Genomic DNA, 13,978 nt, shown 5'->3' on the forward strand with positions numbered 1-13,978 from the left:
ATTCAAACAACTTGTTAACAGCAAGTTTTGTCTGGAACCCAACACTGGTTATGGTACAGCTCCACCATATATAGCTGATCTGATCCAGGCTAAGAAATCAAAGAGAGTCATCGAGTCTCTTAGAGGTCGGACGTACCGGAAGATGAGAGGAGACTGCTCCTATGCTGTGGAATGGTCTGCCACTTTATATGCTTCACTCTTGGAGAGTTTAAACAACATTTAAAAACATTTTTTTTTACTGTGGCGTTTGAGCATACATGAGTGCGGTGTTGGTGGTGACATTGGGTTTTACCAGTTGCCTCACTAAATCTAAGCTTTTATTTGAGTTTGTGTGCTGTTATGATATAGAATTTGAAAGTGATTTTATTGTTATTCTGCCTTGTTTCATGTACAGCACTGTGGACAACATTTGTTGTATTAATATGTGCTTTATAAATAAAATGAACACTGAACAGTATTAACAGTCTTCTATCAGCCAAGAATTTTTTTGTTTTCATTGAATAATCTTAGTTGTGTATGTTTCAAAGCTCAGTCTTCGTCTGACCAGCACAAATTTACCGCTTCACAACATCATCCTGTGATGTTAAAACATTGAAAAGGAGATATTCTCATTTTCTCATGAAAACAAATATCTCCAATGATTAGATCATAACAATAAGGAAGGAATAAAAATGGTAATAATAATAAAATAGTTAAAAACATAATATAAATGACATATAATCAAATAATTAATATTTAAATGATTAAATGATAGATGATTATAAAAGTGATATAAATAATCAAATGGTAACTTACATAATGATAAATTATTAAATGAAAATATAAAATAAAATAAAATAAAACACAACACAAATGTACGTTTGCTCTCCTGAACACACACACAAACACACACACACACACACACACACACACACACGTACGTGGGTGGCTGAAACCAGAGGCTCATTTTGAAACAAGCAGGTCACAGATAAGAAAGTGCTCATGGGAGTTTGTGCAAAGTCAGTGTTAGTAATATAGACCAACTATTACAATACACTCACCACATTCCTCATCTCCACGGTGGAAATGTTTGGTAGCAGGTATATCACAGTCTTCATCTGCAAATAAAACAAATGAGCTTTAATGCAGTGCAAATAGACACAGATGTGTTGAAAAACAACAAGCTTTATATTAAAATGCACTTACCATTTCCACCATGTCCATGGAGCCTTAACTGTTGTTCTTTGGACATTTTTGTGTGTAACAGGTTCTCAATCTCAATAAGTCTTTGGTGGAGTGTCGAGGTGTCTCGGTCAGTATACCACAGATCCCTATAAATATAGGCAGCAACTGAAAGTGAAAGCCAAAAACGTCAAAAAAAGTCCTGCAGTAGGTTTAATTGAAGCCCAAGTCCTTGATCACTTTCCATCCCATATGGAGCCCATTGTCACTCAAAAGATATGTACAGAAGGCCTAGTTTGATCATCCCTTAAGACCCTGACAATAAATCCAACACACACATTCTTAAAAATTAATATTCTTTATTTGCATCAGTAGTTTCATGCAAAATATTTTATTCCAACATCCATGCAATCTTAAAAAGTGTTTGTTTGCAGAAGTCACACGCTCTTCTTTACTTGAAAGAGGATTTCCTGCAAAATCTTGAAAAGGCCAGTTCATCTCGAAACTAGCGCTTGCTTTGATTCCCAGACTCAAGGTGTGAGTGTTTAGCCTCTCTGCATCATTAGGGGATTACTGGAATAGGGTAGAGTGGGGTAAATGCCCCCACAATATAAAGTCAAGATAAATTTTTATTGTAACTATGGACTACGTTGACAAGAGTGACGTAGAAGTTTTCACTATGAAGCTTTCACTGGTGATGTACCGGAGAGAAAACGGATTTCACAGTAAATGATACACCTGCACATTAAGAAAACATCTTCATCAATTTGACAAAACACGCGCTGCAAATGCTCACAACACAAACAAATAAAGAATTGTATTTGCAACGTGTTTCTTTATTTGTTTGTGTTGTGAGCATTTGCAGCGCGTGTTTTGTCAAATTGATGAAGATGTTTTCTTAATGTGCAGGTGTTGAGCTCTCTCTGCAACCGTACAATGATCTAATTTTCAACAGTATGAAAAAAAGTGTTTTAAAGTTTGTTGTTTTGTAGAACATCACAGTTATAAATTATATGCGAACAGTAGGGCCTGTAGATAGGGAGTACGTGTTATTTAATAAAAATATAATTATATTTTCAGAATGATATTTTTTTTTTTCTCAAACATAGTCAGTGGGGTAAACTGTTTTATCTTTGGGCCAGTCATAATATTCTGATGGAGATGATGCTGTTTGCTGTGCCGCTGCTTTTTAACTGTTTTTCAGTGTAAACATGCAGTAAACTTGTTTGAAATTTTTACAAGATGCAAAGGAACGTCAAAGTAAAATCGCTCATAATAGAACTACTTTGACCTAGCAATTAATCAGTCTTACATTTCAGATTCAAATTATACCAATTTAGCTTTTTTATGTACAGTAATTTGCTTAAAAATTCCTGAAGAAATTTTTTTTTAGTAATTTTAGTGAAAGTGACGTGACATATGGCCAAGTATGATAACCCATACTTGGAATTTGTGCTCTGCATTAACCCATCCAAAGTGCACACACACACACACCTGGAGCAGTGGGCAGCCATTTATGGTGCGGCGCCCGGGGAGCAGTTGAGAGTTCAGTGCCTTGCTCAAGGGCACCTCAGTTGTGGTATTGAGGGTGGAGATATTTGAGCGCTGTTCATTCACTCCCCCCACCTACAATCCCTGCCGGCCTGAGACTCAAACCCGCAATCTTTGGATTACGAGTCCGACTCTCTAACCATTAGGTCACGACTTCTCAACTTCCCATATATTTTGTCCAAGGGATTAGAATTTAGTAGAGACATGTCTCTACCAATATCCAGCAACTACTATATTGTCCTTAGCAATAATTTTGATCAAACTATTAAATATATGTGTAATGTGTATGTGTATATAATTTCAGCCGTATCTGAAATAGATGCACGTTTAATACATGTGTGTCTGCCGTTATGTCCCCACCAATGCCAAAATCAAACCTATACGTTCTTGTTGTGTTGGAATTCAACAGACAATGACATGCCTGCTATACATGTAGAGAAGCTGATATGATAAAAAAATTGGATTCGTCTCTTAAATTTAGCGTGTTCTGTTGTTCATATGTTGGTACGATCAGATGCCAAAAAAAAGCAAAGAAAAAAACGGTTAAAAGAAAAAGAAACGAAAAAGAGGAAGACATTTTCTGCTTGTATTTGCATTTCTAAATGTCAGTGGGCATCTATGACATTTAGACTTAAGAAATGTTTAGAGACTTTTCTGCAACACCCTGAAGTTTATGGGAAACATGATAACAGTGATCTTCAGGAAAAATTACACTTCATGTACTTTACTACACTTGATGAGTGAATATTGTCTAATTACTTCCAGTGATGAACTTTAATCAGAGAAGCTACACTGTAATATATATGAAATGGACTAATATATAAAATATTATTATGGTTCTGTAAAAAAAAAAGTGCAGTTTAAAAGAGTTGAAGGATCCAGTTCAGCAGTTGAAAATGGCTTCATATTTTTGTGGAAACGGTATACGTTTAATATTTCAGGATTCTTTGAAGAATAGCAAGTTCATTTACAACAGAAGGACATTTATTTGAAATAGAAATATTTTGTAATATTATAAATGTCTCTACTTTTTTTTTTTTTTCAATTTAATGCATCCTTGAATAATCGTTATTATTTTAAATCTTACTTCAAATATTTAAAGTGCAGTTTTCACAAAATTATGAAGCGGCACAATTATTTTTTAACATGGATAATATTTAGAAATGTTTCGTGAGCAGCAAATCAGCATATTAGAATTATTTCTGAACCAGTAACACGTAACCTGTAACAATTCAAAAGTGGTGTTTAGAAATAGCCTACTGGTATATTGTGGTAAATATAATATCCAGGCCTTTTCAGTTATTTTAATTCATATAATTTTTTGATAAATTCAGAAAATGTACCGCATTTTAAGAAGAACTTACTGTAGTTTGTGACCAATAAAAAAGCATATGTCCTATAATAGTATGGATTCGATCCAGACATGCTGCTTCTGTCATGTTGGCATTTTCATGCGACCTACAATATAACTTGTTTTGCTTCCATGTCATTTATGAATCCTCTCCCAAGGCCTCATGGGAGAGTAAATTCTCCTTTGCTTCAAAATATTGCAGGTAGTAGTATGTTATCCAGGTACTTTTTAACTACTGTGAATTCAGACATACTAATGTATCCTATTGTTTTTGTTTGTTTGAATCTCCATATTCACAAGTAAAGCTTCGTATTAAAGGTGCCATAGGTGATTGTCTTCAGAAACATTTTTTTGTTATTCTGGTTGAAAGTCTCTTCACATCCTGATAGCAATCATTAAGTTAAGTGGTCTAAATATATTTATCTGTATTTATATATTCTGTGGAAGGTGTAGGACCAAGAAATGTTCGTCCAATCAAAACAGACAGGATATGTCATCAGCGCGTTCACGCACGCTGTGCAGACAGAAAAAGAATGGCAGGCAAACATCAACAACCCGATCTTCCTTCCTGGTATTGTAGTACTTTTACTAACTGTGCTATAAAGTTTTCTCACCGGTGAATGACACATGTTGTAGCCCAGCGGTTCCCAATTCCAGTCCTCGGGCTCCCCGCTCTGCATATTTTGCATGTCTCGCTTAGTTAACACACCTGATTCAGATAACCAGCTCGTTAGAAGAGAGCTACGTGCATGAACTGTGTTACAATTTGACATGCTCCCTACACAGTGTTCATCCCTACTCCCTGCGGGGACAGTAATTGGAAACCGTTGATGTAGCCTATTGTAGTAATTTATTGTTGTCTCTGGTATTCTGCTCTTTAAGCGTATGTGCGTTCAGGGGGCGTGGCTTTGGACGGCGATTGCAGGGAGGGTGGGACGTTCGCTTTCAGTGCTATCAGGCTAAAGTTAGCATTTTTTATTTAGTGCACAGTGCTCCAGTATTAACCTTGTCAACACAATTCCTCTCTTCTGTTTCCACTACCTACCCTAGTTACTCTGATACTCTTTTGAATATGATATTGAAGTCTCTCTTTCCCCTCTCTAGCCCCTTTCTTGCCACAATTGGTTGAATATTTCCTCCAGATTATATGTTTCACCTCTGCTTTACTGATTTGCATTTCTACATTTTCCTTCTTTAAAGCTTTCTTTGCTGCCTCATCCACACGCTCATTCCCCTTCACTCCTTCATCTACATGCACCCACAAAAATGTACCCTGGTCTCCCTGATTTGTTATTCTTGTTACTGAATGAAGGATTTCATATGTCTTGTCAACTGTTTGAGATGCTTCCTCTGATGTCTAATGGTGCCACACGTGTGCGATCCTATTGGCTAATGTGACCTCGCTGGCTGGATCACATGATGAGTTCAACCACTGATCTATAGGCTAGTAGAGAACTGGATTGCTCATGACGTCATGAAAGTGAAGCCACCGCGCCGCCATATTGGTATTCCCTAGTATTCCCATACATATTGAATAAATAAGAAATTGCACAATTTTAATGAGAAAACATTCCTAATGAGTCTGTATTTTACAATCTGAAGTATCCCTGTACATTTTTACAACACAAACGCCCAATGCATGTAAATGGTTGTTTGTTTAATGTCGGGAATTTCCCCAGCATATTAAAAAAGTTACTTATCATATTCACAGTAGTAAACATCATATGAACATGATAAACATCAGACAGACGAGATCCTTAACATATGTATTAATAAATTAATAATAATCAGAAATGTTTCTTGAGAAGCAAATCAGAATATTATATAATGATTTCTGAAGGATCATGTGACACTGAAAACTGGACTAATGATGCTGAAAATTCAGCTTTGATCACAGAAATAAATTACATTTTACAATACAATATATTCACATGGAAAACAGAAAAAAAATCACATATTTAGAAATTAATTTAACTGTTTAACAGTACTGTAATGTTTAATATTACTGTATTTTTGATCAAATAAATTTAGCCTTGGTGAGCATAAGAGACTTATGTATATACTGTATATAATGTATTGTGACAATTTTTGGATAGCGTTTTGTTAGATCAGGGCAAAACATCTTGACCAAATTCACAAAACATCTTAAGGTTAAAAGTAGCTCATAACTCAACGATTTAGGAGAAAATCTTAAAAATAGTGGGCGTATCAGTCCTAAATTTAGGACTCCTAAATTTTTGCTCTAAGAGTATTTCACAAAATAAATACTCACTAAAACTATCTCCTAAATCTGTGAAACATTGGGAGTAGTGAAGAGGACTCTTAAGTCTAAGACCAAGCCACAAACTATCCTAAAATGGCTGTTGGCGGCAATCTGCCTCGGAACTTAAACATTTTAGAAACATTTGACAATAATGAACTTTTAAAAGGGTATCGCCTTTGGTTTTGGAGGTTATCCCAACTCCAAATTTTCCTTTGATTATATTGTTTTCATTTATTTTTTTTTAAATTAAAATTCTGTTTTATTTTGTATTTTATTGTATTTTATGATTGTTTTGTACAGCACTTTGGTCAGTGTAAGCTGGATTTAAATGTGCTCTATAAATAAAATTTACTTCATTAACCAGTTGGGCAAGAAGTAACAGGTGTTCTTGTGTCCAGCTTGGTTTTCTTTTATGTTTGCACGTCTTACTATCATCCATGATTATTCTACTCTGTTAATTAAAAGGCTGTTTATATGCATATTCACTAATTGTTTACGAGAAGCATACCTGTAAGAGCCTGACAATTAGCTGAACATATGACACTTGCATTTTAAAAATCTTTATTTGAATGTGGCAACATTTTTATTTTAAAATTTTTTTCTCCAACCTATTTCTAGTAATAAATCAGAGACTATCAGCCAATCACTTCATGCATAGTTAGTAAGCATGCTGACATCACCCATAGCAACGAGGTCAACCCTGCCCCCTTACTCTTAGCTTAAGACTTCTCTCTATTCCTTAGTAAGAGTTTGTCTCAGCAGCTTTGTGAATAGGTTTTAAGAGGAAACTCTTATCTAAAACTTTTACTGCTATTTAGGAGAACTCTTAGTGGTAAGATAAAATGTTTTGTGAATATGGGCCCAGATCTCTAAATCAGATCCTGTCAGAAAATATCCGTTTTGTCTGGTATTCAAACAACTTGTTAAGAGCAAGTTTTGTCTGGAACCCAACACTGTATTAACAGTCTTCTATCAGCTAAGAAGCTGACTGAAAAAAACCAGAGAAGAGCAGAAACAGGACATAAAGTAATGATGATAAAAATGAGCTGAGTTTATTGAATAATCTTAGTTGTGTATGTTTCAATGCTCGGTCTTCGTCTGACCAGCACAAAGTTCTTACAAGTTCTTGACCTTACTATTATTCACCAGCCAGGCCACTTTTAAAAAAACAAAACAAAACAAAAACAAAAACACAGCAATAAGCATATTGTAATAATAAAGAGGTTGACAAACCAGCTCGAATGAAAGAATAGCAGTAATTAGAGAATATTAATATTATAAGATATATGACCAAATTAGACAAACAAGTCTGAGTTTAATAGTTGACATTTTGACAGATAACAAGGTACATGTTCCTAAATGGGGACAGGAATATAGAAAAATAGTCTTACAATGTGATAATTGTATACATTGGAGATATATATGAATTATAAAAAGTGATATGCAACTATAACAGTCATGTTTAAATATAGAGAACAATTTGAATGATTCATTAAGTGGGTTAAATATTAGTAGTAGTTGATGGTTTTCAGGATGTCAGTTTTAGGTTGTGACATGAAAACCTGCGACAAATAGATGTCCAGACGATCCGCTGTGACGACTCCTAATGAGAGCAGTCAAAACTGAGACAGTAAATGGATTTTTAGGATAAATTTAGACATAGTAACATGTTACATGTAAATATTCAAAGGTTATTGATACCTGTGTGACTAGAGTGAAAGTGACAATTCTGAACCCAGAAGAGATATACTGGTTTTTGGACCAATTGAGAATCCAAATCCCAGTATTTTGGCCTCCAACCCACCCAAACCAATATATCCACCCGTGTCGACTCCAAGTCCTAATTTCACATCAACTGGGCCGTCTCAGCTGTCACGTCTCAGCTGATCATCCAGAGTCACTTCACATCTCAGCTCGCACATGGATCCGCATGTCTCACGTCTCGTTGGCTTTGTTACAGAAACTCTAAATGAATATAGAAACAACATAAATCCATGAATACAAAAGATGTCCCCAGTTAGAAAATGTAAAATGTCTTAAATGTTAGTAAATATAGACTATTAAAATGCACTTACCATTATCGTTATGTCCATGGTAGGTTAAATGTAGTTTTTTCAGACATTTTTGGGTGTCAGTAGTTTGTAATTCTCAGCAGGTGTTTGATGGAGGGTCGCGGGTGGATCTGTGTCTCGGTCAGTAGAGCTGCTCCTTATTTAGCAGGACGAACTGAAAGTGAAAGAGACAAGCACGAAGATCTGCAATGCATTTAAATGAACATCCTATGTCCTTGATCACTTGAATCCGCCCGTTTGTCATGTATAATACACCAAATAATCATGATCTGGCTCAAGTTCAAATTTCATTGTACAATAATGTGAAGTGGAGCGGTCATTATCAGTTCTTATTCATTAATCGGTAGAAAATGACATGGGACAGACAAGCTTATTTGTGGATCTGGACCTGCGGTTTGTCTCATTTTATAAATCAAATTACATCGCTGTAATGGTAATCTGTAGGTTATTCAATTCACTTATATTTATGTATGATATTCTACACCGTTTACTATCCCTGCTGAAAAAAAAAACAATAGAACCCTCCCCAAAACACAATAGAAAATGTAATGGATTTAATGGTTATAATGGGAATTGTATTGGTTTTAATGGAAACTATAATGGTGTCTACTGGTATGTGATGGATTCTGTTGGTGGGATGTTAAATCCTGTTGGAAAAATGCCCAAAACACACTACAAAAAGGAATTTTGTAATGGTTTTACTGGAAAAAGCTAATAGTTTATTATGGTATTTTAATGGAAACCATTGGAATTTCTGTGATGGTTTCTATTGGGCTTCTATTGTTTTGTTTTGTTTTGTTTTTAGCAGGGATTTCATGAAACTCTCATACACTCTCAGAAATAAAGGTACAAAAGCTCAAAATGGGACACTCACTGGGGCAGTACCTTTTCAAAAGGTACATGTTTGTACCTAAAAGTTCCATTTTGGTACCTTAAAGGTACATATTAGTACATATTTGAACCTAATAGGTACAAAAATGTACCTTTTGAAAAGGTACCGCCCCAGTGCCAGCTTTTGTACCTTTATTTCTGAGAGTGTAGTTAATGAAGCCCAAGTGCCACCTACAGGCCTATCATGTGAAGTGTAGGCTGGCTACATGGTGACGTGAAAGGACTTTATTACCAATTTTGATAATCATGCTGCATTATGAAAGTGTATTATTGTGAAATATTACAATTTAAAAGAATGTTTTTCTTTTTTTAATATACTTTAAAATATGATTTATTTCTGTGATTCAAAGCTGAATTTTCAGCATCATTACTCCAGTCTTCAGTGTCATATGATCCTTTAGAAATCATTCTAATATGCTGATTTATTATCAATTATGGAAACAGTTGTGCTGCTTTTATTTTATTTTATTTATTTATTTTTTGCTTTTTATTTTATTTATTTATTTTGGAACCTGTGATACTTTTTTGGGGTTCATTGATAAACAAAAAGTTAAAAAGAACAGCATTTATTCAAAATAGAGATGTTTTCTAACAATATCGAACTTTACTATCACTGTTCCTATCAATTTAACAAATCCTTGCTGAATAAAAACTAATTTCTTAAAAAATAAATAAATAAATAAAATAACCGCAAGCTTAAATGGTAGTGTATATTGTTACAAAAGTTATATTTTGGTTACACTTTATTTCGATAGTCCACTTTAGACATTCTACTAAGTAACTTTGTAACTACATGTCAACTACATGTCAACTAATTCTCATTAATTTGCAACTTACATGTCTACTAACTCTCAGTAGGGTAGGTTTAAGGTTAGTAGAATAAGTTGACATACTTGCAAAGTTTCTCATAGTCAGTATGTTGTATGTTGTGGAGCCATCAAAATAAATTGTTAGAAGATATTAATCAGACAGTCTAATACTCTAATGACTGCTTGTTGACATGTAGTTGATAAAGTGGACTATCGAAATAAAGTGTTAACATTGTTAAAATTCAAAAGTCCTTTTTTATGATTATATATATTTAAAAATCAGTTAGAAAATGAAACATTTAGAAAACAATACACAAATAGAATACATAAATAACAAAATACTAAAATGCATTTTTTTCAATGTTAGTAAATATAGACTATTAAAATGCACTTACCATTATCATATTGACCATGGTAGGTTAAATGTGGGTTTTTGTCAGACATTTTTGGGTGTCAGTAGTTTATAAATCTCAGTAGGTGTTTGATGGAGGGTGTCGCGGGTGGAGCTGTGTCTCGGTCAGTACCGCTGCTCTTTATATAGCAGGACACGAAGTGAAAGAGAAAAGCAAGAAGACAATGAGTTTAAATGAACAGCCGTCCTTGCTCACTTGAATCCGCTATGGAGCCTGTTTTCACTTAAAGAAATGAACAAACGGAAGTGATAACAATACACAGAACACATACACCGTGGCTTGTATTACATAAACTGTTATTTTTATCATTTGTTATTCATTTAAACAGAAGCCCTGAACAGAAGTGTCCGAAAAATACAAATCTATTTTTACCGTCCCTTAAGACCATTGATGCAAAGATGACACTGATTTCACTGAAAAAATAAATAAATAAAAATACAACTCACACACACTTGTTGATCAAATAATATTGTCTAATTACTTCTAATGATCAAGCTCAATATAGCCTATAGCCTACTGTGGTCAATGTTATGCTTTTTAGAGCATTAGTGATTGTGGTGAAACAGCGAGGTAGACCGCATTACAGCACCATTAGACTAAGTGATGTGAAACTGGAGGAGACTGTTTCAGATTCATGACTGATAAAGATGTTGGGAAATGGATTGGTACACCCTGAGTGACTCTTGATAGCCTATATTACTGATTATTATCTCACTCAAGGGTTTTCAAACAAAGAGCTGTGTCTGTTCTCTACTGCCACTCCCTATCTATGCAGACTAGGGCATCGACTGAAAGTGAAACAGAAAAGGGAAAAGACCTGCAGTGTGTTTATGGCAAGCTGATTTAACATTTAATCCTTAAAATGAACTATATTTTCATGCTTTCATGAATTTAAAACTAAATTGAAATCTTATTTTCTTATCTTGGCTTTTTAAAATTTGTATGTTAAATTATCTTTTGCGTTTACTGATGTTATTCTTTTTACTGTATTTTATTTTATTTGTACAGCACTATGGTCAACTGCTGTTGTGTTTTGGTGTTTAATAAATTCAAATAGGCTACAAATACACAAGGGAAGATGTCTTTCACTAAGCTATTAATGTTGTTTAACAGAGAAACAAAATTATAGGCTACATTTTTAAAATGTCTGTAACTTCTAGCGCATTATAAAAAGAGCAGGAAGAAGCCCTTAGTGGTGAGTGATATTTAAATTTATCTGCTGGGCTGTTGCAGATTTGTAAGATTATATTTAAGATGTAATATTGTTTAAGCTGCGTTAGCCCAGGGCCCCACAAAGGCACTGGATACTAGTACTTAATTCAGTATTGATTACCTAATTAGAACAACAACTGAAGACATGAAAGGAAAAAGATTAGACGAACAGGCCAAATGTGTCAAATTGACATTCAAGGAAATAAGTTTAGATCTGTGTATTTCAGAATATTGTTGATTGCTTTACATGAAAATACATGGAAGTAATTTCCAACGCATTATGACATTACAAGCAATTGGTTCATTTGATTTTAAGATTTGAAAAGCTTAATTTCTCCATCAGTAGTTATGAATGACCTCCTTCAGATTAAATCGCCTGAACCAACTTGTGTATATCTTTTGTAAATTCATAGAAAGACAAACACAGCTTCTTTCTTATAGAATTTATTTTTTAGTGTAAACTGTATAAATGGAAAAGGACTGATGTAGATATTAAAGGTCTACAGAAAGTCCTCTGAACACATTATAACAGTTACACTGGGAATGACAGTGCTGCAGAGAAAAGCAATAAATATTCGATTCAGGTTTATTGTATAGCACTTTTCACAATACATATTCAAAGCAGCTTTACAGATAATTCTTGTTTCAGTGTTACAGGTACTGTAGGAAGTTATCAGCCTCCAGTTTAGTTAACATCATGCATTCAGTTAAGAAGACACAACAAATATGTTAGGCAGCAATTACTCATGCTCATAATGATTGCAATATAAGAATAATATTTGACAGTTTTGTATGTTGATCCAAAGTTGGCATCATCTGAAGTCTTCGCAATTGTTGGCGTTGCCTGAAATCTTTGCAAAGGTTGGATCCAAACTGGAGTTTCACATAATCTAATAAAACATACCTGCATAACCAAATACAAATATTACTTCTTAAATGAAATAAACATCTCAACAATTGTAGAATTATACAATCTAAAATAAAACATTGTTTTCATATTGTTAAAGTTAAATTTTGTGTACTTATACTTTGCAAAATTAGTACGATACTAATTATGCAATTGACTTAATGGTTTGGTAGTAAAATGTTATATATAAATTTATTTAAAGGTGATTATTACCTGTCTGATTACATGACTGAACATGACGCTTCATTGCCTAGAACAGATACACTCGTTTTTTTACCAATTGTGAATCCGGTTCCCAGGACTTTGGCCTCCACCCCGTCCAGACCAGCAGTTAAACCCGTGTCAAATCCAAGTCCCACTTTCACACCAACTGGACCGGCTTTAGCTGAAGCACTGGCGATTTCAGCTCGAGCCATTGCTCCTGCTCCAACTGTACTGGCTTTAGCACCAGCCGAGGCGTTTGGACCTTTGGCTTCTGCCTCAAATACACTGTATTCAGCACGAGCTCGTCCAACTCCTGCTGCTGCATAAACTCCATTTTTGGGAATCTTCTTTCCTGCTTCATCATATGATCCAGCTCGAGCATAGGTGCCTGCTGTATGGGCACTTGCTGGTCTGTCATACGTGTCAGATATGTCTGGTGTATCGACTATATTATCATGACCTGAAAAACAACACACTTTATATGAATTTATACCATTTTACACTAAACATTAGAACATTGTTTATGTGACCAGTTAGTTTTACTCAACCTTGCAAACTGTAATTTCTTTATTTGTTGTGATTTATTCTGAGTTTTAGTTTGCCTAACACAGTCTTCTACACAACGTAGCTCTAATTGTTCAAAAGGCCTAAAAGAAAGAAAACATCTGCGTCTTCATAAAATATTAGTAATAATATGCATGATAGTGCTGTCAATCGATTTAAAAGAACTAATTAGTCCCTCTTTTTTTTTTTTGTAATTAACTGTGATTAAACACATAATAAAGTTTGGGATATATTTTTATATTGTAGGATTTTCTGCCCAAGCCATCAAACTGACGTCATCAGAGAAGGAATGCCATTCAGGAGCTGGAACACATTTTCAGATTTTGATTAAAGATTACCAAAACCAAATTTTTTTTTCTGTGGATTAACTTGAGTGTTGACCTCAAGACAATGTGCGCTAATAAATTAATTAGTGTCAATTTTGATTTCTTATATAAATGAAGTTTCACTGATACCAATGCTGTTACAGATGTCTCTATTAAATAGATTTAGTTTTTTTCAATTTCTGTGAATGAATAATGAGTAATTATAGTCATCCAACATTAATTGAAAGCCATTTTTAACTTAATAATTTAGCTTA

At 34.3% G+C, this 13,978-nt stretch overlaps 1 long non-coding RNA gene across 1 annotated transcript; it reads right to left on the minus strand.

Moving 5' to 3' along the window:
- Window positions 1-7,621: 7,621 nt before the first annotated feature.
- On the minus strand, window positions 7,622-8,537 carry LOC131549784 (uncharacterized). Its single transcript, XR_009273483.1, has 2 exons — window positions 8,402-8,537; window positions 7,622-8,291 (listed from the first exon to the last, which is right to left on the minus strand). It is a non-coding gene; the product is annotated as an uncharacterized LOC131549784 (long non-coding RNA).
- Between the last annotated feature and the right edge of the window lie 5,441 nt (window positions 8,538-13,978).

The sequence above is a fragment of the Onychostoma macrolepis genome, chromosome 11 (assembly GCF_012432095.1).
Source record: "Onychostoma macrolepis isolate SWU-2019 chromosome 11, ASM1243209v1, whole genome shotgun sequence".
NCBI classification, from domain to species: Eukaryota; Metazoa; Chordata; class Actinopteri; order Cypriniformes; family Cyprinidae; genus Onychostoma; species Onychostoma macrolepis.